This window comes from Mus caroli, unplaced genomic scaffold (genome assembly GCF_978045245.1).
Source record: "Mus caroli unplaced genomic scaffold, Mus_caroli_1 scaffold_7, whole genome shotgun sequence".
NCBI classification, from domain to species: Eukaryota; Metazoa; Chordata; class Mammalia; order Rodentia; family Muridae; genus Mus; species Mus caroli.
Window position 1 is genome coordinate 7,588,210 of NW_028227262.1, and position 27,674 is coordinate 7,615,883.

Below are 27,674 nucleotides of genomic sequence, written 5' to 3' on the forward strand. Positions count from 1 at the left end.
AAGTTCTCTGGTGGAATTTTTGAGGTCACGTAAGTGTACTATCATATCATCTGCAAATAGTGATAATTTGACTTCTTCCTTTCCAATTTGTATCCCTTTGACCTCCTGTTATTGTCTAATTTCTCTGGCTAGGACTTCGAATACTATATTGAATAGATAGGAAGAGAGTGGCAGCATTGTATAGTCCCTGATTTTCATGGGATTGCATCAAGTTTCTCTCCATTTAGTTTGATGTTGGCTACTAGTTTGCTGTATATTGCTTTTTACTATGTTTAGGTATGGGCATTGAATTCCTGTTATTTCCAAGACTTTTAACATGAATGGGTGTTGGATTTTTGTCAAATGCTTTTTCAGCATCTAATGAGATGATCATGTGGATTTTTTTCTTTGAGTTTGTTTATTTAGTGGATGAAATTGATGGATTTCTGTATATTCAACCATTCCTGTATCCCTGGGATGAAGTCTACTTGATCATGGTGAGACTGTTTTGATGTATTCATGGATTTGGTTTGTGAGAATTTTATTGAGTATTTTTGCATCAATATTCCTAAAGGAAATTGGTCTGAAGTTCTCTTTCTTTGTTGGGTCTTTGTGGGGTTTGGTATCAGCATAACTGTGGTTTAATAGAATGAATTATGTAGTGCTTCTTCTGTTTCTATTTTGTGGAATAGTTTGAGGAGTATTGGTATTAGGTCTTCTTTGAAGGTCTGATAGAATTTAACACTATACCCATCTGGTTCTGGGCTTTTTTTGGTTGGGAGATTTAATGACTGCTTTTATTTCTTTAGGGGCTACAGGGCTGTTTAGATATTTTATCTTATCCTGATTTTACTTTGGTACCTGTTCTGTCTAGAAAATTTTCCGTTTCATATAGATTTTCCAGTTTTGTTGAGTATAGCCTTTTGTAGTAGGATATGATTTTTTTTTTTAATTCCCTCAGTTTCTCTTGCTATTTCTCCCTTTTTGTTTCTGATTTTGTTCATTTGGATAATTTCTCTGTTCCCTCTGGTTAGTCTGGCTACTGGTTTATTTATCTCATTGATTTTCTTAAAGAACCTGCTCATGGTTTTGTTGATTCTTTGTATAGTTCTTTTTGTTTCTACTTGGTTAATTACAACCCTGAGTTTGATTATTTCCTGTCATTTACTCCTCTTGGGTGTATTTGTTTCTTTTTGTTCTAGAGCTTTCAGATGTGCTGTTAAGCTGCTGGGGTATGGTCTCTCCAGTTTCTTTCTGGAGGCACTCAGAGCTATGAGTTTTCCTCATAGCACTGCTTTCATTGTGTTCCATAAATTTGGGTATGTTTTAATCTTAATTTTCATTAAATTCTTTTTTATTAGATATTTTCTTCATTTACATTTCAAATGCTACCCAAAAAGTTGCCTATACCCTCTCCCGGCCCTGCTCTCCAACTGACCCACTCCTACTTCTGAGCCCTGACATTCCCCTGTACTGGGGCATATAATCTTCACAAGACCAACTGCCTCTTCTCCCAATGATGGCCGACTAGGCCATCTTCTGCTACATATGCAGCTAGAGAAATGAACTCTGGGAGTACTGGTTGGTTCATATTTTTGTTCCTCCTATAAGGTTTCACACCCCTTCAGTTCCTTGGGTACTTTCTCTAGCTCCTCCATTGAATGCCTTGTGTTCCATCCAATAGATGACTGTGAGCATTCACTTCTATATTTGCCAGGCACTGACATAGCCTCACAAGAGACAGCTATATCAGGGTCCTGGCAGCAAAATCTTGCTGGCCTTAGCAATAGTCTCTGGGTTTGGTGGCTGTTTATGGGATGGATCCACAGGTGGGGCAGTCTCTGGATGAACCTTCCTTCTGTCTCAGCTCCGAACTTTGTCTCTATAAATACCTCTATGGGTATTTTGTTCCCCATTCTAAGAAGGAACAAACTATCCACACTTTGGTCTTTATTCTTCTTGAGTTTCATGGCAAAGGAGCATCTCTGTTTCTCTCTCTCTCTCTCTCTCTCTCTCTCTCTCTCTCTCTCTCTCTCTCTCACTTTTTCTAAATGTCTGAATTAGCCAAGCAGGGTGGTTTCAAAATCAGGGTAGAAATCAATTATTGATTTGAATGTCTTATGGTTTCCAGAAAAGTGAGCAGAGTTCACAAGTCCAAAAAACCAAACAAACAAACAAAAAGGAACAAGAACAAATTGTGAATAGTTTATGAATGATTATGAATATCAATAATTGTCTTCAGCTTACACAGGAAAGAATGATGTAATCTAATGCAGTATCTACATTTCTTTACAGATGACCTGACCATAACTCCCACTGATACACGCTGGGTCGGTGCTTGGTGGATTGGCTTTTTGGTCTGTGCAGGAGTGAATATCCTGGCCAGTATCCTTTTTCTTCTTTACAAAAAAAAAAACAAAACAAAACAAAAAAAACACTCCCAAAGGAAGGATTACAGGATAATGGGGATGGAACTGAAAATGTCAAAGAGGAGAAGCACAGAGAAAAAGCCAAGGAGGAAAACCGAGGAATCACTAAAGGCAAACATGGAAACTTTAAACTCTGTTTGGTTTAGACGTGTCTGTGGTCAGTGGGCACTTGTCACTTGTACTGAGACAAGACAGCTTGTCAGTAATCATCAGTATTTAATTGTGTTAAATGTCTTCCACAGTCACCACTTGGAAATAACTGATATAATAGGGAACCTGACTTGCCCTGGATTAGGCTTTATGAAAATTTCATGTCAGTCTAAATACCCAATAATCAAATATTTTTTCTTATCTGTTTTGACAATCCTATTTTACAGAAATTATTAGTCCATGTTAAGGAAAAAAACATGAATAACCAGATATCTAAGCTATAGACAGTGGTAGAGGAGAATCTGTTTGATAAGGAAAATGTTAGTGTAGTTGTGAGCCTTGAAGTCAAGGCTTAAAGAGAAAACATGACCAGTGATATAATCCTCTATATTTGAAGGTTTGTGATAGGTTACAGGAGAATTATTCCCTTAGAACAGACTGTTTTACATCAAGCAGGAATGTTATGGAATAATGATGTTGAGTAGAGATGCTTCTGTGAGAAACCAAGGTGGGACAGTGGAATGCTCAGCACTGCACATTCTTAAAACTTGGCACTGCTTTCACAGTTGTGTGTGTTGAGAACTGTGTTGTGTTCTCAAAAGATCAGAGACAGAGAGACCATAAGGTGTGTGGCCTGGGCTTTGGAACTCTGAAAATGTATATTAGGAAGATGTGAGGGTCCCATGCTTTACCTATCAAATGAGGGTAAGAATGTGCTATAATGTTGGGTGTCTGTGATGTTCTGTTACAGAATATTGTGGGGAGCATGTTCCTGATACTGCTATTTCCTCCATCACTCATATCCTCTAACACCAATGCACACTGAATAGTCACATATCTGCATTAAACAATAGAGACCATTACTGAGCAGCCAAGCCATACTGGAAGAAAGTGCAGGGGCTTCTTAGAATTATGATCATGTGAACAATTCTCCTGAAAGGGGAAATACTGACTCTACTACGTGACTTTAATCTATCAGATCAACCTAAACTTCAAAACTAGGAAAGAACTTATCAGAGAATAAGACATGTAGAAAATAACTGTGAACCATGGAGACTCGTTTAAGAGGACAGGGATGTCAACAAACATGGGTGAGTTCTAAAGCTCCCGGGAATACTCTCTGCAACCATCTCACTCATAAAGATGAATTTTGCCATTAGAGTCCATTTCTTCTCATTAAACTTCTCTGCCTCTGCTTGATAGTTTTCTCTCAATGAAATTCTAGGCAACTTCTGAAGGATAGTGTAAAATGAGAAAATCAAGACAGAGACATGAAGACATCAAAAGGGAAGAGACTGATAAGAGTGAATTTCAGCCAAATTATCTTGAGTAACATACAATCCATTTAGCAGAGACAGGCTACAAACTGGACTCAGCTTTTTAAACAAGGAAAAGCTTTGGTTAAGTTGCTTAGAAGGTTTTTGGTCTTCACCAACTGAGTCAGTAGCATTCCTTCCAGTGAGACCTTCAGGTTGAGATGTTTATGGTTATCACTAGGTGCTTCTAATGCATGGCCTGCTGCTGAGATACTGAGGTCATCTGGGCTACAGCATCATGCCTGGAGCATTCCTAAGCTTTAGCTTATCCATTTTACCTAAAAGAGTGATAATAGCATCAGTTTCCGAAATCAAACTTCATCAAACCGAGTCCTTTGTAATTATCAAAGAACAGACTAGACACTCTCTAGCAGATGCTGGATTTTAGTAAAAGGAAAGGAGAGAAAAGGAAATAAAAGGGTGTGGCCACAGTCTTGAATATATCCCCTCATAGTTTTGCTTGGTGGCATAGTTGTTTTTCATTTTTAAAAAATTAATCATTATATTTGTTTACATATCAAACGTTATACCCTTTCTGGACTCCCTTCCACAAGCACCCCACCCTATCTCTCCCACCTTTGCCTCTAAGAGGATGCTCTCCCATCCACTCACCCACTCATGCCTCACCCTTTGAGCATCCCCTTTCTCTGGGACCACCCCTTCCACTGATGTCAGATAAGGCCATCCTCTGCTACATATATAGCAGAAGCCAGGGACCTGCCCATGTATACACTTTGGTTGGTGGTTTAGTCCCTGGCAGCTCCAAGGGGTCTGGTTAGTTGATTCTGTTCTTCCTATGGGGTTGTAATCTCCTTCTGCTCCTTCAGCCCTTCTCCTAACTCTTCCATTGGGGTCCCTGGGCTCAGTTCAATGGCTTGACTGTGAGTATCTATCTGCATCTGAATTAGTCAGAAGCAGGGAGAGCCTCTCAGAGGATAGTCATACTATGTTCCTGTCTGCAAGCACATTTTGGCACCAGCAATTGTATCAGGGTTTGGTGTCTGCACATGAAATGGATCACAGGGTGGAACGGTCTGTGGATGGTCTTTCCTTCAGCCTTTAGTCAGGGACAATTTTAGGTTAAAAATTTTGAGATAGATGGGTGGACCCATCCCTCAACTCGGGGCATGTGTATCTACTGGAGGTGGTCTCTTCAAACTCTATCTCCTTTCTTTTGGGTATTTTGGTCAATGTAATCCCCACTGGGTGCTGGGATCCTCTCACATCACTGGTGTCTGGGACTGGCTAGTGGTTCCCCAAGACCCCCCTCACTCTCTGATACATATTTCTATTCATGTTTCTGTCCCTCTGGACTTCTCTTTTGTCTTTTCTCATACCTGATTCTGCCCCCATTTTTCCCTCCTCTCTCCATCTCTACTCAGGTCCTTACCACCCTCTGCTTTCTGTGATTATTTTGTTCCCCCTTCTAAGTGGGTTTGAAACATCCATACTATGGCCTCCTTCTTGTTAAAATCCATATGGTCTATGAGTTGTATCATGGTTATGTTGAGCTTTTGGGCTAATATCCATGTATCAATAAGTACATACCATGTATATCCTTTTGGGTCTGGATTACCTCAGGATAATATTTTCTAGTTCCATCCATTTTGCCTACAAAGTTCGTGAAGTCATTGTTTTTAATAGCTGAGTAGTATCCCATTGTGTAAATGTACCACATTTTCTGTATCCATTCTTCTGTTGAGGGACATCTAGGTTGTTTCCAGCTTCTGGCTACTATAAATAAGGCTCCTATGAAAATAGTGGGGCACGTGTCCTTGTAATATGTTGGAGAATGTTTTGGGTATATGCACAGAAGTGGTATAGCTGTATCTTCAGGTAGAGCTATTTCCAATTTTCTGAGGAACCTCCAGATTGATTTTTTTTAATTAGGTATTTTCTTCATTTACATTTCCAATGCTATCCCAAAAGTCCCCTTCCCACCCACTCCCACTTCTTGGCCCTGGCGTTCCCCTGTACTGAGGCATATAAAGGTTGCAAGACCAAGGGGCCTCTCTTTCCACTGATGGTCCACTATGTACCAGCTTGCAATCCCACCAGCAATGGAGGAGTATTGCCCTTTCTCCATGTCCTCTCCAGCATCTGCTGTCACTTGAGTTTCTGATCTTAGCCATTCTAATTGGTATAATGTGGAATCTCAGGGTCATTTTGATTTGCATTTTTCTAATGATAAAGAATGTTGAACATTTCTTTAGGTGCTTCTTGGCCATTCACTATTCCTCAGTTAAGAATCTTTCGTTTAGCTCTGTTCCCCATTTTTAAATTGCATTATTTGGGTTTTTTTTTTTGAGACTAACTTCTTGAGTTCTTTGTATATTTTGGATATTATCCCTCTATGGGATGTAGGGTTGGTAAAGATCTTTTACCAATATGTAGGTTGCCATTTTGTCCTATTGACAGTGTCATTTGCCTTATAGAAGATTTTCAGTTTCATGAGGTTTTATTGGTCAATTGTTGATCTTGGATGTTTTTCTGGCAAGGTGGATAGGGTCCACCTCTGTTGGACCCCATGAGGGTCCCAGTTAGGCCAGGTATTGGGGCTGGGCATGCTTCATCTGTAAACCTGGTTGTAATGGACCTCCTGCAAGTCAAGTTGTCTCTGAATGTGGAAGGGTGCCTGGAAGGCCAGCTCTGCCCTGTGCCAAGTTGTGGGTTGGAAATAAGCTCTGGTTCTCATATAACCAGTTTTGTCACTAACTTCCAGAAGTAACTTAACAATGTTACAAAATTTTAACTTCAAAGGGGTGAAGATTTACCAAATATATTTTTGTTGCAGCACAGAATCCGTGAAATTTTTAGAATACTGGACACAAATTGCCAAGTTAGCTCGATGGTCTCTATACTCTCTTGTTTCAGATTTCTTTCCATTTATGAAGAGCCTCTCCTGCAACCCAATTTACATGCTATTCATCCTTATAAGTGTGCTCCAGATCAATACATTTACCAGTACATTTAACTTCCTGTCTAAATACCTGGAACAGCAATTTGGAAAATCCACTGCAGAGGTAGTCTTTTTCATAGGTATGTACTTTCATTATTTCCTTCATAGCTCTTCCTCGTTCCATGATAGCATTGGAAACACTATACTGAAGGGCATGATAAATAGTAAAATAATGTGACTGGGAGATTACAATGAAATGAAATCTCTTAGGATATTCTTATAAATTTCTTCTTTCCAGACTCCAGGGAAATCAAGAAAGAATACGGGAAGGAAGTGGCCAAAAAGCCCTTTCTGATCTCTCTTCAATCAAAATGGGAAATCATTATAGTTATTGTAATTTTGGGGGAATCACTGAGAGTCTGAATTTTACTTCTACAGTTTACATCTGGGCTTCAATTCTTGCTCTCCCTACTCCTCCTTATTCAGTCCTTTGGTCCCCTCGTGGTCTGAGAAGTGTGTGGGGACACAGTCTGCCTTTCTTGTTAGTACACTGAAGCCAAGGATCTTTCTTTACTCTTGAAAACTGAAGATCACAGGCGGCCTGAATCCATGTTGTCTAGAGTTTCTGAAAATCCAAACCCATCCCTCACCCTCAGATATATGATATTAAACTGTGGGGAGCTGAAAAGGATGGTTCATTCTTCTAAGCCTTGTGCTGGTGTTGTGTGAATGCAACCTACATGGAATTTTCTCTTCCCTTCTTTTTTGTTCCCCCATTAATTTTGGCTGTTCAAGGAGAGTTGGGGAGAAGAGTGCTGGGCACTGTCAACTATGCACAAAATAGTCTACACTTGAAAAGCACAGACTCAGTTACAACTTTCAAAGCCACCTGAAACTAAATCAAATTCCTAAAAAATACAGAGTGGAAAGAAATACGTGAAATATTTAATATCATATGTGAGGCTCATAAGATGTTTATAACCTGCTGAAAATGATTAAATAAATGCTAACTATCTTTAAAATTGATGTTATGGGGCATTTGAGAACACCTTTATATGTGACATTTGAGTGAGTGGGAATTAGAATTGCTGTATACTAAAATAGAACTGAATAGTTTCTTAAGTGAGATGTATTAGAAAAATGTATAACATCTATTTTTCTGCTGTCCTTATGAATACCATTTTACTTGCATTTATAGGTCTTTATACCTTACCTACAATATGCATTGGATATTTAATTGCTGGCTTTATTATGAAGAAATTCAATATCACTGTCAAGAAAGCTGCATACCTAGCATTATGCCTGTCCTTGTGTGCATATCTTTTTGGTTTCTGTGGCTTTCTGATTACCTGTGATAATGTCCCAGTTTCTGGCTTAACTATCTCTTATAAAGGGTATGCTTTTTTTTTTAATGAAGATCATAACCTTTTCATAATTCCTGGTTAATTTCTTCAAGGATTACTTACTTATGTGTAAGCTTATTAAAAGAGGACTGGGGGAATGAGCCAGTTTTTGATTCCACATATGTAATGGTAGTCATTGTGATATCTTAGTCAGCTTTAAATTGTAAGAAAGGAAAGTAACCTGGAGCTTTTAGCTTAAATTATCCAGGTGTTTTAGAATCCCAAAGTGAGATAGCTTTAAAAGTTAACTATACAGGTCAACAAGCCTTCACAGGGTTTTACAGTAGGCTCAAATTTAGCATAACCGAATTTAATACATGGTAAGTCAAATAATGTATATATTTTATATGTCACTGGTATAGTCATATCTTATATATTCTGTGGCCTTATATTTTGTATTTTAAGGGGATTCTGGTCATATTCTGATTTAGCATAGGGAATTTAAAACTTTGTTTAGGGCCTAGTTATTTAGACAATGAATCAGTTAAAATTAAGTAAAGCATTTACTTGAAGGCTTTTTTCAAAGGTCGAAGGAAACGATTCAGTAAGAAAGTGTTTGCTGAGTAGGCAGGGAGTTCCGAGTTCAGATGCCCATAACCCATGGAGAGCTTGGCATTGTTGTGTATCTGTAACTATATTCTTAATACTTTGAGTTGACCAGCATAGTCAGGAAACCCTGAAAGTTAATGCTTTGCAGCAGTAAAATACAGGACTCTGTCTCAAACAAGGTAGAAAATTAGCAATAATGTCTACATGCATGCTGTTGTATACATGTGCACACAGACACACAGGCACACGCACACACATGAGAGGCAGAGACAGAGATGGAGTCAGAGACAGAGAGACATGAAGAGACAGAGAGATATTAAAAGTAGCATTTCTTTCAAAACCCTTAAGAATTATGAGATTTAAACAATTTCAAACATAAAATTCTAAGAAATTATATATGTCATCTGATTTGGATCATGTGACCACTGGAACAGATAATTGTTTGTGAAGAATATAGTATAGTATAGAGATGGCATGTCGATATTTGTATAATTTCTTTTTTCTGTTCTGAGAGAGGAGATCAAATGTTTCTCTCTCTCTCTCTCTCTCTCTGAGTGTGTGCACATGCTGAGATGAAAAGGAAAATAAAATTTTTGTGTGGGCTTTCAATATTTATAACATTATTTCAAAGTATTTCAGAGGCCAGCACCCTCTATATGTGGAGAATAACGTCCTTGCTGACTGCAACACCAGGTGTAGCTGCTTAACAAACACATGGGATCCAGTGTGTGGAGACAATGGTCTATCATACATGTCAGCCTGCCACGCAGGCTGTGAGAAGTCTGTAGGAACTGGAATGAACATGGTAAGAATATTTTCAGTGTTTGGGCTGATAATAATATGTGCTATGACCTAAGCCTAAAAACAACAACAACTAAACTACTAAACAACTGCTAAAAACAACAAAAAAACCCTTGCTTAAAATAGATTAATATATGTAGTAGATTAATATTTTAAAGACAATTAAATTTACTCAGTATATACATACTTGACTTTACAACTCCTCGATATTAGGTAAAATCTTGACAGAGTCTGAGCATTATTTTGCAATTGCAGAATAGTAGAGATTATTAGTCAAATGACTCAAGTTACAATGCTCTGGCTGGGTTGGAGAGCTGGCTCAGCTGTTAGGAGCTCTTGCTGTTCTCTCAGAAGACATGTTTAGTTCCCAGCACCTACATAAGGCAGCTCTAGACCATCGGACACTCTCTCCTACCTGCCCCAGGCACCCACGTGCACCTGTTTGTATACACGTAAATACAGAAACATATACATAAATCAATACTAAAATTAAAACTTCAAATGACTCTGGATAGAATGGGCTCTTTGTTGTGATAGGGTGTCATGTAGTTGAGATGGACAGAAACTTAGCTTTTCATATCATAAACTTCTTTCAATTATTTATCTGTTTGCTTACTTATTTAGTTATTGTTTGTGTAAGTATGTGTGTATGTATGTATGCATGTATGTATATAGATATATATGCATATATATCTATATACATATATATATACATATATATATATATATATATATTGTATGTGTGTGTGTGTGTGTGTGTGTGTGTGTGCGCGCGTGCGCACTCACTGGTCTGGAATTTTCTGGTTCAGTTAGGATGCCTAAGAGATGAACCCCAGGGAATCACCTGTACCCACCTTCAGATCCAGGGTTGCAAACACATCCTCTTGCATGCATTGTTCCCGTGTGTGCTGGGATGAGAACTCAGGTCCTCATGCTTGTACAGGACGTTACTGACTGTTCCACCTTCCCAGACCCTCATCATGACAGTTTAGCATCATAAATTGTCACACATTTTTCTTGTCTCAAACATAGTATAATGCTGAGAGTTGATTGGTAATCAAAATTAAATAATCAATATAAATTTTGATTCTTAATCAGACCTGGAAACAATAACTATTCAGAATATATGTAAATTTGCATTCTTAATCAGAGCTGGGAGATAATTTATTTATTTAAAATTTTATATATTTATAAAATTATAAAATATATATTTAAGTAAACTCTTCTTGGGGACATGACTTTATTAGTAAGCACCTAACTTTTCCACTAACATTCTGAAATACATTTTGTTTTAGCACTTAGTACTAACATCAGAACAAAAGAAAGCCATATTTATTTATTTTTGTATAATATTTATTATGTATATACTATAAAGTTGGCTGAGTAGGGAAAGATATTTTTCACCAGTCCTTTACACCAGAATTATATCCTGGGACCCACATGGTACAAAGAGAAAACTAACTTTTATAACCTATTTCCTGAGTTCTACATGGAATCCATGGCACATTTCTCTTCCCGTTTAGACACACGAATGAACTCCCATGCACAAGCATACACACATACGTATACAAGAAATGCCAAACAAGTAAGCAAATAGACCTCAAAAGTAAAATAAAGGGTACATTTAGAATAATTTAAATCTTGCAAATTTATTTGATGAATTTGGAAAAATGGCACCATTAAAAATATATCTCTTTATGGTTTATGGTAGAATTCTGAGATACCAAAGAAAAAGGAGAGATGTAAATAAAGAGGGCAAGTAGCACATATTTTATTTATTCAATGATTTCTTTTTTAATCAATGGTGTTTGTGCCCAAACTCAGGTCCTCATTTAACCTGGGTGAGTGCTCTTCCTCTGCATTGTAGAATTGACCCAATGCTTCCCATGTGGATCCAACCTCTCTTCTTTCCTCTCCTTTTTGAGGCTGGGCCTCACTTGTCTTTCTCCTGCTGTGCTGCCTGAGGACTTTAGCCAACCTGGCCCTCACGTTCCCAAGCAGTTCTGTTTTCTGTTTTCACCTCGGATTTCTCTGCAGGAATGCATGGCACTGATTTGGTCATCTTTATTTTAATATCCTAGGTTTGTTCCTGGGTTCTGGGGACTGAAATTGGGTCATATATTTTTAAGCATTGAGCCACCTCACTGATGTTATTTAGTTTTTAGGGTTTTTTTTGTCATTTATAAAAAATTCTTTTCTCAGGTAAGGCCCTTGGAGACATGGTTCTTACAATCTCAGTGCTCTAAGATAGTTTTATTAAGACATTTGTACTAAGCCCTTCGTTTCCTCCTGTCTTCTCCTATTTTCTCCCCTTATTAAGGATAAATGATTGGATGTCTTGTTTTGGAATGTGAGCGTAGTTGCCTCTCGCTATGTCCCACGTCTCAGCTAACTGACTGACAGAGAGTGAAACTCTGTAAACTGGACTAGGCTCCCTTGGCATGCTGAGTCCAATCTGTCATTAACAAAAACTGAATGTACTACTCCATATTGTCTAACCAGGAGGTACGTGAGTGCAATGATAAACTCTCACACAGACTGAGGTAGCTGCAGAGTCAAGTTCCAAAGTTTATTTTCTTAGCAAGTGTTCTTTCCAGTTTAGTACACTTCAGACTCACTAACAGTGGGAAACAGTTCGAACGCTTTTCCTTGTATCATTGGAATTCAGAGGCAGTATTGACCTAACCATGATGTGTGTAATTCATACCACAGAGGCAGAAGCCCTTCATGTGTCTCTGCCTGCAGCTCACAGACCCCATTCAAATGTGTGGTGTCCAGTTTTGCTACATAGCTGGGGCTCTTTTTTCCCCCCATTAATTAATTTATTCACTTTAAATCACCGCAGAATAGGCACAACCTTTCCCACTGAGGCCACTCAAGATAGTCCAGTTAGGGTACCAGGATTCACAGGCTGGCAACAGAGTTAGGGTAAGCCCCTGCTCCAGTTGTTGGGGGACCTGCATGAAGACCAAGCTGCACATCTGCTACATATGTGGTGGTGCCTAAGTCTAGTGCTTGTATGCCCTTTGGTTGGCGGTTCAGTCAATGGGAGCTCCCAAGGGTGCCGGTTAATTGATTCTCTTGGTCTTCTTGTTGAGTTCCTATCCCCTCTAGATGCCTCAACTCTTCCCTCAGCTCACAGCCCTGCCTTTGCATGGGTGAGCTCCAGGTGTAGGAAACTGCAGCAGCCATGCTATGAAGTCTCTGGATCCCTACTCACAGTTCAGAGGCTGTGCCTGCTGTCTGAGTGAGGTGTCACTGCCACAGAGCAGCTTGTGACTAATAGGAAATCCAGTGGAAGAAAGACAGCATTTTCAACAAATGGTGCTGGCACAACTGGTTGTTATCATGTAGAAGAATGCGAATCGATCCATTCCTATCTCCTTGTACTAAGGTCAAGTCTAAGTGGATCAAGGAACTTCACATAAAACCAGAGACACTGAAATTTATAGAGGAGAAAGTGGGGAAAAGCCTTGAAGATATGGGCACAGGGGAAAAATTCTTGAATAGAACAGCAATGGATTGTGCTGTAAGATCGAGAATTGACAAGTGGGACCTCATGAAACTGCAAAGCTTCTGCAAGGCAAAAGACACCATCAATAAGAAAAAAAAAACACCAACAGATTGGGAAAGGATCTTTACCTATCCTAAATCAGATAAGGGACTAATATCCAATATATATAAAGAACTCAAGAAGGTGGACTCCAGAAAATCAAATAACCCCATTAAAAAATGAGGCTCAGAACTGAACAAAGAATTCTCACCTGAGGACTACCGAATGGCAGAGAAGCACCTGAAAAAATGTTCAACATCCTTAATCATCAGGGAAATGCAAATCAAAACAACCCTGAGATTCCACCTCATACCAGTCAGAATGGCTAAGATCAAAAATTCAGGTGACAGCAGATGCTGGCGAGGATGTGGAGAAAGAGGAACACTCCTCCATTGTTGGTGGGATTGCAAGGTTGTACAACCACTCTGGAAATCAGTCTGGCTGTTCCTCAGAAAATTGGACATAGTACTACCGGAGGATCCAGCAATATCTCTCCTGGGCATATGTCCAGAAGATGTCCCAACTGGTAAGAAGGACACATGCTCCACTATGTTCATAGCAGCCTTATTTATAATAGCTAGAAGCTGGAAAGAACTCAGATGCCCCTCAACAGAGGAATGGATACAGAAATTATAGTACATTTACACAATGGAGTACTACTCAGCTCTTAGAAAGAATGAATTTATGAAATTCCTAGCCAAATGGATGGACTTGGAGGGCATCATCTTGAGTGAGGTAACACAATCACAAAGGAACTCACACAATATGTATTCACTGATAAGTGGATATTAACCCAAAACTTAGAATACCCAAGATATAAGATACAATTTGCTAAACACATGAAACTCAAGAAGAATGAAGACCAAAGTGTGGACACTATGCCCCTTCTTAGAATTGGGAACAAAACACCCATGGAAGGAGTTACAGAGACAAAGTTTCGAGCTGTGATGAAAGAATGGACCATCTAGAGACTGCCATACCCAGGAATCCATCCCATAATCAGCTTCCAAACGCTGACACCATTGCATACACTAGCAAGATTTTGCTGAAGGGACCCAAATATAGCTGTCTCTTGTGAGACTATGTCGGGGCCTAGCAAACACAGAAGTGGATGCTCACAGTCAGCTATTGGATGCATCACAGGGCACCCAATGGAGAAGCTAGAGAAAGTACCCAAGGAGCTAAAGGGATCTGCAACCCTATAGTTGGAACAACATGATGAACTATCCAGTACTCCGGAGCTCTTGTCTCTAGCTGCATATGTATCGAAAGATGGCCTAGTCGGCCATCACTGGAAAGAGAGGCCCATTGGACTTGCAAACTTTATATGCCCCAATATAGGGGAATGCCAGGGCCAAAAGAATGGGAATGGGTGGGTAGGGAAGTGGGGGGGGGCATGGGGGACTTTTGGGATAGCATTGGAACTGTAATTGAGGAAAATATGTAATAAAAAATATTTAAAAAAAAGCCAATCAGAGAATGCCTTGTGGAGGTAAGGAAGGACAGAGATACACCTTCACTCTGTGTACCCTTTTATATTCACATTTAATTGCATGATGTTGTATGGAAGATGTGGAGTGTGCCTTGTTTCAGTTCATACATTCACAGAACTATAAAGGTACCAGGTACTGCTAGTTCTTCAGACTTATTCTTGCAAGTGAGGGATATCTGGCTGTCACATCTGTCACCTATCACCTGCCAGGCAGATTCAGCTGATGTGGTTAAGTGGTGTCTCCTTTTTTTTTTTTACCTCACCACTCCTGGTGCCTCAGTTCCCAAGCTGAGCAATCAGTTGATAAGGACTTTTCCTCTTGGAGGAGAATGGTCACAGATGAGGGCAAATGTCCCTCTACTGTTACAACCCTACCCCCAGCATGCTCTTCTGAGATGGTCTCATGTTCACTATACACCTATTCCCATTTCCATCCTTTATTAACGTTCTTAATTATCTTAGTTTCTGAAAATTGACTCTTCTACTAGGTGTAAAAAAATATGGTTCATTGATGTTTTAAAGTATTATATTTGAAATATTTGTGTGTACGTGAGTTTGTGTATGTGCATGCTATGGCATGCAGCCTGAAATGAGAGGACAGCTCACAGGAGCTGGTTCTGTTTACACCATGTGGGCTTCAGGTATTGAAAAAAGTTTGACAAGCAGGCAGCTAGCAACTTTACCAACTGAGCCATCTTGTAGGCCTTAACATGTGACTTCTTGATGTAATGTAAGGTCTGCTCAAGATATTTTTCTTATATTTCTTTTCTCTTTCTTGCTGCATTTGAAGATTTCAAGGTAAATGATGGATAATTCAGTGCTACTGTTGGCAGACTATCATTACTGTTCTAGTCTGCTGTGTTTTTCTTTAACCCTTCTATGGAATCACTTCCAGAGTGAAGCCCCAACAGTTGGTTATATTATACTTTACTGACACAATTGAGTATTTGGTGGGAATATATCACATTTTGAAAAGATGTCTGTATTTCTAAAAGTATTTTTTTAGTTATTATCCTGAATTGTTTGTAGAACTTCTGCATGTAATTATCAAAATCATCTCAGAAGAGACAAGTGTCCACCGTTTGCTAATCCCATCTATCGATCACAGTAATTTTCTTATTGTCATAGCTTACATGGTGGACTCTTTCCCTGTTTATCTGTGGAACTGCATTTATAATATCTCAAATATTTATACGACATGTACTAGCTTTTTAAAAATTAGCATGACAAAATGCTTGCAAACAACTTAAGGGAAGAATGATTTAATTGGTTAGTGGTTTCAAAGGTTTAGGTCCATGATGGTGAGTATGGAATGGTGGTTACCAAGGAAACCAGAAAACTAGTCATCTAGATTAGCAGGCAGTCTCTAACTGTTAAAGAGCTCAGTAGTGCTTTAGATGTGTGAAGGTCAGAGGACAGCTTTCAGAAGTCCTTACTCCCCTCTTCTGTGTGGACTTGAGAGAGGTAAGTATGTAACATTCTTACATTTTTCAGGATGAAAAGTTAACTATTAGAATCATGAACTACCACTGTCATTGGAAGGATACTAAGGCAGATATGGATTGTCATGATGAACTTTTATGTATGTATGTATGTATTTATTTTTCAGGTGTATGAAGTCTGAAGAGAAGTCACTTGGAGTTGGAATACATACATTTTGCATAAGAGTATTTGGTATGAAGACTTTCCCAACATATCAGATTAAGTACTTAGAAGACAAATCATTTTTCTCTGAATAAGATAGCAAATATCTTGTCAATCCAAAACAAAACTCTCACCACAAATGGAATAAGGGTTTATTCTAGAAGTGAGCATGACAGGGGAACACGAATTCACCTCTTTCAAACATCATGTTACAATATGAGGACAATTTCATGATGTTTATACTTAGAGAACAAAAGAATCCACAAACCAGGTTCTTCTCAAATATATCTGTGGGAACGTCAGGTAGAATGGTTACAGCAAAGCAAATAGTTCTGTGCTCTAGGCTCAGATGCTCTCTGATGACATTCTTAGTGTTTGAGTATGTCAAAGTCGAAGCTAGAGACCTCTTAAGTCAAGATATCACTAAAGGCTTCATGTGCTAGTTATATGGATATAAGGTCAGGCACAGGGATGGGACAATGAATAATCAGTAAAAAGGTAAAGATAACTTGTCTCTGGATAAGCAAAATCCCAAATGTCCACATTCATAAAGTGTCATGACCTTGTAGCATCATTAACATCATTCACGTAGGTGTGCGTTGTCCACTTCATCCAAACTTCAGTTACAAGTGTTTGGAATGGGCTACTTATAATTAGTCTGAGAATGAAGTAACTGTAGAGCTGAAAAGTGTTTCTCCTTATCTTTAAAGATCTTACCTAAACATAATTATACCTTTCATATTTTGGTAGATTTAAGGACAAATGAGAAGGAAAAGGTTTTGTTGGTTGGGTGCACAGAAAACCAATACATTAAAAAAAAATATGAGATTCAAGATTATGAAGTCAAGAAATGTTGTTTGTAGGATCTTATCCACAGCTTTCATTTGTTGTGATTTAGAAACTTTATATTAACTGATATTTCCTAAAAGTAAGCTGTGAGCATTTGATTCATAATTTTTATATTGATTTTTAAAATAGTGGAATTGAAGTACTTCCAAATACAATTACACATCTCTCTCTCTCTTTGCTTTTGCCCTATTGGTGGGCTGGGGTTTTGGTTGTTGTTGATTTGTTTTTGTTTTTCCTTTCTCTCCATTGCAGGTGGCATTCCTGCACCTGTTTACATTGGAGCTTTGCTAGACAGAACCTGTTTACATTGGGGAACTCAGAAATGTGGTGAGCCAGGGGCATGCAGAATGTATGATATAAATAGTTTCAGGTAAAAATAACTTTGAGACTTGCTTTTGTGGCATAAAATTCTTTTTTTTAATTTTTAAAAATTTATTAGGTATTTTCTTCATTTACATTTCAAATGCTATCCCAAAAGCCCCCCATACCCCCCCCACTCCCCTACCCACCCACTCCCACTTTTGGCCCTGGAGTTCCCCTGTACTGAGGCATCCCCTTTAATATAAAGCATTGTCTTGAGTGATAAGATTACATATGACTTCATTTTCAGAATGCTATATGGAATAATTTTATTATTTATATATTTTAATACTTCCTCATTATTTCTAATATGTTTGATACATATACACCTGAGTAATTTTCCTAAAAAACCTTCAAAATAGTTTAGAAAGTGAGCAGGTATCTGCACAGAGGTTGGGGAGTAGCAGCGGAGAGCTGTATCTTGAGCGGAACTAGCATGGCTGAAGACTAAAGATAAACAAGACAACAAGGTTCAGAGACCTAGCACAAGGGTGCTTGGGGGGGGGGGAGGGAGACAAAAATCTCTCATTTCTTACCACCCTTCTGCTAAAGGTTTCCCTTCTGCAGAGGTAGGGATGACAGAGTCCTAGAATATCCAGGCAGCGTGGATTCTGGCAATGTAGCTCCAGAAAAGTTCACAGCCCTCTCATGCTTGCAACCTGACTCAATGAAAACAAATCTATGTACTACCATCATGCAGTTTAACAAAATGTGCCAGATGCTGCAGTCTAAGACTATTTTGAAACAGGTCCTGTTATCTACATTTCACTGTTAGCCACATCTCTGGGAAACTGCTAGATTTATTGGTCAGTAGCCTCATCAACACAATTTGGCTCAGTAAGGTGACTATGCTACAAGCCTGTTGAGAGTGTCACAAGAGGGATGCTGTAATAACCAGAGCCATTTACCCTCGAGACCCAGGAAGCTCACCCTTTGAGATCAGGGTGCATCTAGTTAGTTGTGTGTAGTTTCATGCTGCTGCTTGGACTAAAAGCAGTTACTTATATGGATCCCACCACTCTCAGTTTTATGCAGGCAGTTGTCACTAACACTATAGTGAAAGAACTACGGGTTCCCTGCTGCCCCACCACCAGGAGTCATGCCAGGTTAATCTTAAACTCTGGCTCCCTTGCTTGCCCTCTAACCTAGGGAGAAATCTTGTTTGCTACAGCAAAAACGCCTCCTTGTTCCTTAAACTTTTTCAGCCAAAAGTAATTTTGCCTGTCTCTAGGTAAGACCTAGTCCTTCTCCTCTGTTTCTGGGTGAGCATTGTACTGGAAAATTCTGGGAAAGGAAAGTACTAGCTATTGCCCTGTCTTAAGTGTTTATGGCTAGGGGTGGCTGAGATCCCATTCCCTGCCTGGTGTACTCACTAACAGTGTGAAAGGACAAGACTAGTTTTGTCTGCATATCTATATGCATCAAAGTTCTAGTGGCCTTGATATCTACAGGATGGTGGACTGTGTCCTGGAATTGTGAGCAGAGTAACTCTTCTTCCTTACCTTGATTTTGTCAAGGTCTTTTATAACAGTGGCAGAAAAACACACTAAGATATTTGTTAATCTATTATCCACTTAGAACAAAAGCTTCAATCATATGTCTACACTGTTATATCTGAAGTTTTAAGCATCTACAGTAGCTGTGATCATTTTCTCTATTCCTTTTGTTTGTTATTCATTTTGCTTTTCAAAACAGGGCTTCTCTTTGTACAGCCCCAGGTGTCCTGGAACTTATTTTATAGACCAGGCTGGCCTTGAACTAGAGCAGATATGTCTGCCTCTGCCTTACAAGTGCTGGGATTAAGAGTGTGGACCATAAACCCCTGGCTTCATTTTCTCTATTCTTATGTGCTGAGGACAAGCCCCAGTGGGTCTTCTTTCTTCTTGGTTCCTTTTGAGGCAGCATAGGGGGAAGAGAGATGGCAGGGGTAAGACTTGGTCTTATGAGATATTTAGGGTTGCTGTATAATAATAAAATGTTTACATATCTTAAGTCTAAGTTAGTTTGCTGCAGTAGCTGACCTGCCTGTATGAGTTCCTCTGAGACCTGAAGCTATAGTCTCTGGCATTAGCACCTCAGCAGGGAATTAAGTAATGGATTAATTGCTAGAGCCTTTTCTCTTTTCCAGATGTCAGGCTAGGGGGATGTTTGGAGCAATAAACTTCTGTTAATAAACCAGGAGAAGAGAGTCACACTCACAGAAGGAAAAACTTTTACACAAGCAAATATGGATTAAACTCACATAAATTCATATACAGATTCATGCATACACATTCTTAAATCTCCATTCAAACCAGTTGGGTCCAGATTTTATACTATCTCATAATTATATACATACACACACATCCATACTTACATTTGTATATGGAGCAGAAGATCAAGCACCAGCGTAGAAAAACTCACTCATTATGGAGGAAAAATGAGCTCCAATTTTTATTGTATAGTGAAAGAAGAAACTTTTACCATTTTATTGCTAAATGAATTAAAACAGTCTATAAGAAGAAAGCTTTGTTCTCTTTAGTAAAACTAAGCCTGTCTTGCTATTAAGAAAAGACCTTTTCTGTCCCATGTTAAGGAGAAGCCTGCTTCCTCCTACTCTCTCTACAACTTGGTTTTTCCTTTTTCCCTCTTTATTCTGCATAGTGCTCTCTTAATTTTTTAAGTTGCTGTCTTAGTCAGGGTTTCTATTCCTGCACAAACATCATGACCAAGAAGCAAGTTGGGGAGGAAAGGATTTACTCGGTTTCCACTTCCATACTGCTGTTCATCACCAAAGGAAGTCAGGACTGGAACTCAAGCAGGTCAGAAAGCAGGAGCTGATGCAGAGGCCATCCATGGAGGGATGTTCTTTACTGGCTTGCTTCCCCTGGCTTGCTCAGCCTGCTCTCTTATAGAACCCAAGAGTACCAGCCCAGAGATGGTCCCACCCACAAGGGACCTTTCCCCCTTGATCACTAATTGAGAAAATGCCTTACAGTTGGATCTCATGGAGACATTTCCTCAACTGAAGCTCCTTTCTCTGTGATAACTCCAGCTGTGTCAAGTTGACACAAAACTAGCCAGTACAGTTGCCTTATAGTTTCTAAGTTATTCTACTCTGTATTTTCCTTTAATCTTGCTCTTTCCTCCTGCTCTGATGTAATTGTCTTAGTTCGGGTTTGACTGCTATGAACAGATACCATGGCCAAGACAACTCTTATAAGGACAATATTTAATTTGGACTGCCTTATAGGTTCAGAGGTTCAGTCCATTATCACCAAGGTGGGAACATGGCAGCATCCAGACAGGTGCAGGAGGAGATGAGAGTTCTACATCTTCATCTGGAAGCTACTAGCAGAATACTGACTTCAAGACAGCTAGGATGACAGTCTTAAAGTCCACATCCACAATGACACATCTAATCCAACAAGGCTACACCTACTCCAAAAGTGCCACTCCCTAGACAGAACATATACAAACTATCACATTCCACTCCCTGGCCACCATAAGCTTGTTCAAACATATGAATCTGTAGAGGCCATACTTATACCTATAATAAACACATTTTGTCCAACTTCAAAAGTCCCCATAGTCTACAGCAGTCTTAACAATGTTAAAAGTCCAAAGTTCAACAACTCTTCTGACATTAATCCAATCACTTAACTGTAATTCCCAAAGCAAGACAGGAAACCAGCTGGGCAAACTCCAAACTCTGCATCTCCATGTCTGCTGTCAAAGTTGTCTTTAGATCTCCAACTCCATTTTCATTTTGTTGGCTACCACAAAGTTCTGGCATCTCCAATGCACTGGACTGGTGTCTTCTACTGCAACTAGGCTTCACAAATAGCCCAACCTAGACTCTCTTCATGGTGCCAAGCCTCAGATCCTTTACATGACCCCTTCAGTCCTTGGTCATCAACTGTAACTGAGGCTGCATCTTCACCAATGGACTTCCATGGCCTCTCACAGTACCAAGCATCAGCTGCTCTTAATGAGCCCTTCATGCCTTCAAAACCAGTACTACCTGGGTGACACTTACACATTAACAAGTTGAGCATGAGTTGGCCATCTCTGGAACACAGCTTCCTTTGTACTCTCAGAAAAAACATTTCCCAGAGGTTTCACCTCAGTGATGCTGGTCTCTTCTTAATCGTCACTCATTTTTTAGCTCCAGCTAACCAGCAGCAATTATCCCAGTAGTCCCTTTTATTCTGGACTCTAAAGCCAGAGACACGTGGCGAAAGCTGTGAAGATCTGCTGCTTACTGGGGTGGAACATTGTTCTATTACATTATCACCAGCTTTCTGTTTTCTAAATCCTTCACTGCCTAAGTTTGGCTGCCCTGGAACTTGCTCTTTAGACTGACTTTGAACTGAGGATCTGCATGCCTTTCTCCTGAGCACTGGAATTAAAGGTGTGCTCCACCAAACCTGGATTTTAAGTTTTTCTTCACCTAGAACTTGCTCTTTTCCAGGCTGGCCTTGAACTCAGGGATCTGCTAGTCTTTGACTTCTGGAATTAAAGGCTTGTACTACCATGCCTGGGCCTAAATTTGGCTGGGTGGGATCTTACCCCAAAGTAACTACTCCCTTAATTCAATTTAGTATCCTTAAACACAGGATTCAGCTCCATTTCACTTCCTGGTGCCCCATTAAAAGTCAAACCATATATTTTATATTTTTCCTTTTTCAGCTTGCTATGCTTGTTTAAAATGCTCTTCATGAGACTAGACCAGAGAACAAAGTTTATGATGGGTGTTTCTGAGACTTCCCTTGTCAATGCAATGAATCTGAATCTCTTTACTTTAGCCTCAGGTAGACTCTTCAAATAATGGTAAAAAGTAGCCAAATTCTTCACCAAAATACCACAAAACAGTCTCTAGGCCCTAAATTGAAATTCTTCACTGAACCCTCTTGGGCCAAGTCCACACAGTTTAAATTACTCTTAGCAACAAAGTCTTCTGTATTCCTACTGGTATAGCCCATTAAGCCCCATTTAAAGCATTCCACTGCTTTCCAAATACAAAGTTCCAAAATCCATATTCTTCCAAACAAAAGCTTGGTCAGGCCTATTACAGCAATAACCTAATCCTTGGTGCCAACTTCTGTTGGTTTTACTGCTGTGAACAGACACTATGACCAAGGCAACTCTTCTAACGATGTCATTTATTTGGGACTGGTTTATGGGTTCAAAAGTTCAGTCCATTATCATCAAGGTGGGAACATGGCAGCATCCAGGCAGGGGGGAGGTATTAGGAGGAACTTAAAGTTCTTCATCTTCATCTGAAGGCTGCTAGCAGAATATTGGCTTCCAGACAGCTAGGATGAGAAACTTAAAACCTAAACCCACAGTGGCATGCCTACTCCAATAGTGCCACTTCCTGGGCTGAGCATATACAAACCATCATAGTAATTTACGTACTCTTACTCACAATGCCTTCTTTTCTAAGTTCTTCTTGAGTTTAGTTCTATCTAAAAATTTATCTTCATTTCTGTCTCCTCTTTTTGTCTTCAGCACTTATACATCTTGCAGAATACATGATCATATGGTAAAAAGTTCACCACAAGATTACACATAGATTCAAATCAAAAAGTGAACAAGGGGTTTACAACAGAGAATGTTTACATGCATATTTATGGGGAGTGATAACATGCTAAACATTCAGCATTTGTCACCAGCTCTGCACATTCATGACTTAGGTATTAATGATGTTTTGTTTAGATAAACCCAGTCAATATTTTAATCTCCTATGTATCTACAGTAAATTCTTAGTTCCCTTTTTATGGCCTTTGATGGTTTTATAACCTCTTGGAATATGCTCTCAAAGGTGGAGATGCCTTCTTTGTGATTCAGAAGTAATTAACTCCTGACACTTGAAAACTGGAAGAGTTAATGCAGTTTTGACATCAGAAAGAACATTAACAACAATCCTATTATAAAAGAACTTAATAATTACTAATATAATTCTAGAAATTCTTATAGAATTAAGAAATCATCCATTTGTCTGGATAGCATCACTACAAGACAGTACATCTTTATAGTTCTGCAGAGATCTGCTCAAAAGGGTAGGGTAATACCTAGTGTGTGTGTGTGTGTGTGTGTCTGTGTGTGTGTGTCTGTGTGTGTGTGTCTGTGTCTGTGTGTGTGTATACTGGGAGCCTCCTGGCCCAGGGCCAGAGTAGCAGTGGAGTACAGAATAGGACTCTGGTGATGGCTTTAAAGTCTGAGAGTCTGGGACTTTATAGTTCTCTAATTATACTGAAATGCTGATTTTGTATCCAAAAAATTCTAAAAACTTTCTTGCTCTTTCTGAGGGTAAAAGATTGCTGGCTTAGGCTATTAATATCTGTAGCCTAACAGCAGAGGATTAAGCAATGTGGCCTTTGTTCTATCTCAGCAGGAACTGCTGGGCTCTAACTTTTAGCCTGCTAGTCAGAAGTCAAGTGGAAAGAAGAGAAGACACTTAGAAAAGTGATTATAGTGTTTATTAATAAGTTGTAAAAAGTTTCCTATGAGAGCTATCTAAGGGGAAAGCAGAAAGATCCTAAATGGGGAAAGGGAGAAATTCTCTAAGTGGGGAAAAGGAAAAAACATTCTAGTATAAGTAGGGAAAGGCAAAAAATGTCTCCTCTATAGATCTCCTTTCATCTCTTTGTCTTCAGTACTTATACATCTTTCAGAATATATGATCACATGTTACAAAGTTCATCACAAGTTCACACACACACAAAATCAAACATAAATTGAAATATAAGTTTACAACAGCAAATATTTACATGTGTATCCATTAGGAGTAATTATCTAGCTAACCATCCATCACCTGTCTCAGCTCTACAGGTTCACTGAAGGTTTAAAACCATAACTAAGTTATTAGTGAAGTTTTGTATAGATGAACCCAGTTGATATTTTATCTTCTGTCCTAACACCTATAATAAATTGTTAGTTCCCTTTTAATGACCTTTGGTTAATTGTTTATGTGTATACATAAATATATACAGGAAAAGCTTACTAATAGCAGGAATCTTTCCTAAAATGAAATTCTGGGCCTTGTCTGCAGGAGCAAATTTGAAGTAGATTTTAACACAACTTAAACCCAACTCAGGAAGATCACCTGCTAGTTTTTAACTTCTCCTTGATGGTTCCTGACACTTATATAGTCCAGGATTTCTTGCCAAAGTCATGGTATCACCCATAGGAGTCTGTGTTTTCTTACTTCAATTACTGTAAACATAATAATATCTGATGAACATGTTAACAGACCAGCATAATCCACACAGGCCTTCACTGAAAATGCCTGCTCAGGAGGTTCTAGATGGTATGTAGTTGACAAAACAATCCATCACACCATATTTCAGTATGTTGAGAACATGAAATAGCACTTTCATAGTTATTTAGAAATGTACATATATTAAAAATATATTTCCTAAGCCTATAAAGTTCAAAAACTTTAAGGCACATCTTATCAAATTTATAAATAATAGATGTTTACGACAGTATACAAGTTATTGTAAGAAATAGTTAAAAGGAAAATTACCTAATTCATTTCAGGAAGCTTGTACAATCTTCATGCTTATCTGGACAAATTCAACAAAAGAAAAGAATCTGGGTCTAAAAAGATGACTCAAGGCTTAAGAACACATATCAACCATTGCAGTGACCATGAGTTCAATTCCCATATCTTACACTGGGCAGAACACAAAATCTTGTTACTCAAACTCACAGGTATCTAGGGCTTATGAACACATACTAACACAGAGATGCAACACATATATATTGTTAAAAAGTAATAAAAATTTAAAATAAGTTGATCACTTTATATGTAAAATTATGCATGAAAAATGAACAAATTGAATGTTCTTATATACAAAACTGATTAATAAGAATTATTTTAGACATTACAGGAGTTCCATATCTCAAAAATCTACTAGTGGTACAAAGCATACAATTGTTGAGTAGGAGAAAAACTTGAAAAGTGACCTCATGATGCTTTATACATGTATGATCAAAAGTTAAGCAAACAGAAAAGAAAGGAAAAGTTTTCTTAACCTGATGTGAGTCTGATCCTGTTGCATGCTCTGTCACCAAGTGCTAGAAGTGCAGAGTATGGTGTTCCCACTCATGGTGGAAATTCATCATCAGAAACAACTTTCTGAAAACATCCTCATAGATCCACCCAGGTACATATTTCAAAAATGATCATAACTTCATTCAAGTTGACAATGGAAAACGAGCCATTAGCAACATGGAGAAAATATATTTAAATTTCTATAGTGAGAAAATTTCTACATTTTAACAAACAAAATGAATAAATTGGCAAAGTAGATTACATAAAGAGCATGAGAAAATAATCACTTGACATTTTTCTTTAAAGGATAAGTGATCTTTAGTAATACACAAATTTCATCCTTCAACACATTAAGATTTAACACAAATTACTTCTTTTCAATAGGAGCATTTATCTTGGATTGCCTGCAGCACTAAGAGGAATAAGCTATCTTCCTGCATTCATTATTGTAATACTTATAAGGAAGTTCTGTATCCCTGGAGAAATCGACTCTTCAGAAATGGAAATTGCAGAGATGAAGCTCACTGAGATGGAAAGTGAGTGCACAGATACTCACAGAAGTCATAAGTTCAAGAGTGATGGAGAACTGAAAACTAAGTTGTAAAGAGTTTTCTACTGCCCTGTGCAAGGCCATGAACAGAATGAACAGTTGACGAGTTTTGAATCATGAGACATACAATAGCAAACCTTATCTTTAAGAACCTCAACAATTGCTTTTACTCATAATAAAAATAATTATTGATAGAATTTTCAGGAGGTTGGAGTAGGACTTAAGTTTTTCCCAGGATAAATTTCTATAGAGACCCCTGCACTGAACATTAAAGCTTTCTTCATTTGCAAACAGCATTTTCTTTTATATCAAGGGAAGTATGTGTTTCCTGTATATCTTCAAATAGCTTTAAAACCTATTCCTACACTTGATCTTAGCCAAATGGCTGAGAAGCAATTTAAACCTATTTCTTAAACACTATTTAATTCTGTTGAATTTATGTTTTGGTGTTGGGAGTATTTAGAGATGAAAATATGCATGTTGGTTGTGCCACATTGAAATAATTATTCTATCTATGCACAAGATATGTGCATATGTCTTTATCTAGGAGTTATTAACTTTTTATTTCAGTCATGATGCTTATGAGATTAGACTTCTCCCTCATCTATCATCTCCTGATTTTAGTGCCTTCTTTCTTTATTCCTGTCACACATTTGATCATTTAGTTTACATTACTGACAAACTTAATCTGATTATTAAAAATCACATTGCAAAGATTGGTGGACCTATTTTTTAGTAGAAATTAAAATCTGGTCATGAAACTATTTCTTAAAAGAATGTATTTGAGAAAGCTATTCCTCTCAAAGGCCCTTTGTGGAAATTAGATTGTACTCAGGGTTACAATGTTTGCCTAATACATGTGAGACCTTGGGTTAAGATCCAAGGTACAGTAAAATACAGATAAAATAAAATAAAATAAAAATAAAAATAAATCATGGGTAGATGAAGTATAATATGTTACATAAAGACTACCATCATATATTTAGGTGGAATTTTTGGACCAGAGTTTACTTTATTCATGTATTCCCAGAGCACATTGGGGAAGAAACTCATAGGATGTAATCTGACTTATTGTTGGCTAGGAAGTAGGAAGAGAGAGATAGAAGGGGCCAAGGACCTAGTATCTCTTCCAAGGGCTTATTATTTGGGCCCAAATCCCCCCCAGGCCCCATCTTTTAATGCTTCTACCAGTGTTCAGTAGCACCTTGCTGAAGACTGAGATTTTAACATATGGACCAATGCAGGTGGTTCAAACCCAAAACCACAGCAAAGAGAAAGTAGACAACCTAACAGCAGAGCATTCTAGAGTTATCTTCCCATTTTTATTCCTGAATTCGTTAGTGTGTATAGCAAAAGAAAAGTTTCATGGTGAAGGAGAGATAGATCAAGAGTTATGAGTATGCTCTGGCCTTGCTCAGAACCTGAGTTTGGTTTCCATCACCCACATCAAGAGTTTCATAACTACTTGTGACACTAGTTCTGGGTGAACTCCTCTTGCTTCTCTACATGCACTCTAACACCAACAACATCAAAATATCAGGAATTAACAACCACTGGTCATTAATATTTCTTGACATCAATGGACCCAATTCCCCAATAGAAGACACAGGCTAACAAAATGGATGCAAAAAGAGGACCTATCATTCTGATGCATAT

At 38.5% G+C, this 27,674-nt stretch overlaps 1 pseudogene across 1 annotated transcript; it reads left to right on the forward strand.

Annotated features, from left to right (window-relative positions):
* Window positions 1-1,541: 1,541 nt before the first annotated feature.
* LOC110287591 (solute carrier organic anion transporter family member 1A4-like) lies at window positions 1,542-26,912 on the forward strand (annotated as a pseudogene). Its single transcript, XR_015047699.1, has 9 exons — window positions 1,542-1,560; window positions 2,275-2,519; window positions 6,749-6,913; window positions 7,972-8,167; window positions 9,365-9,530; window positions 12,910-12,920; window positions 16,181-16,245; window positions 17,317-17,434; window positions 25,853-26,912. The product of XR_015047699.1 is annotated as a solute carrier organic anion transporter family member 1A4-like (transcript).
* The last annotated feature ends 762 nt before the right edge of the window (window positions 26,913-27,674 follow it).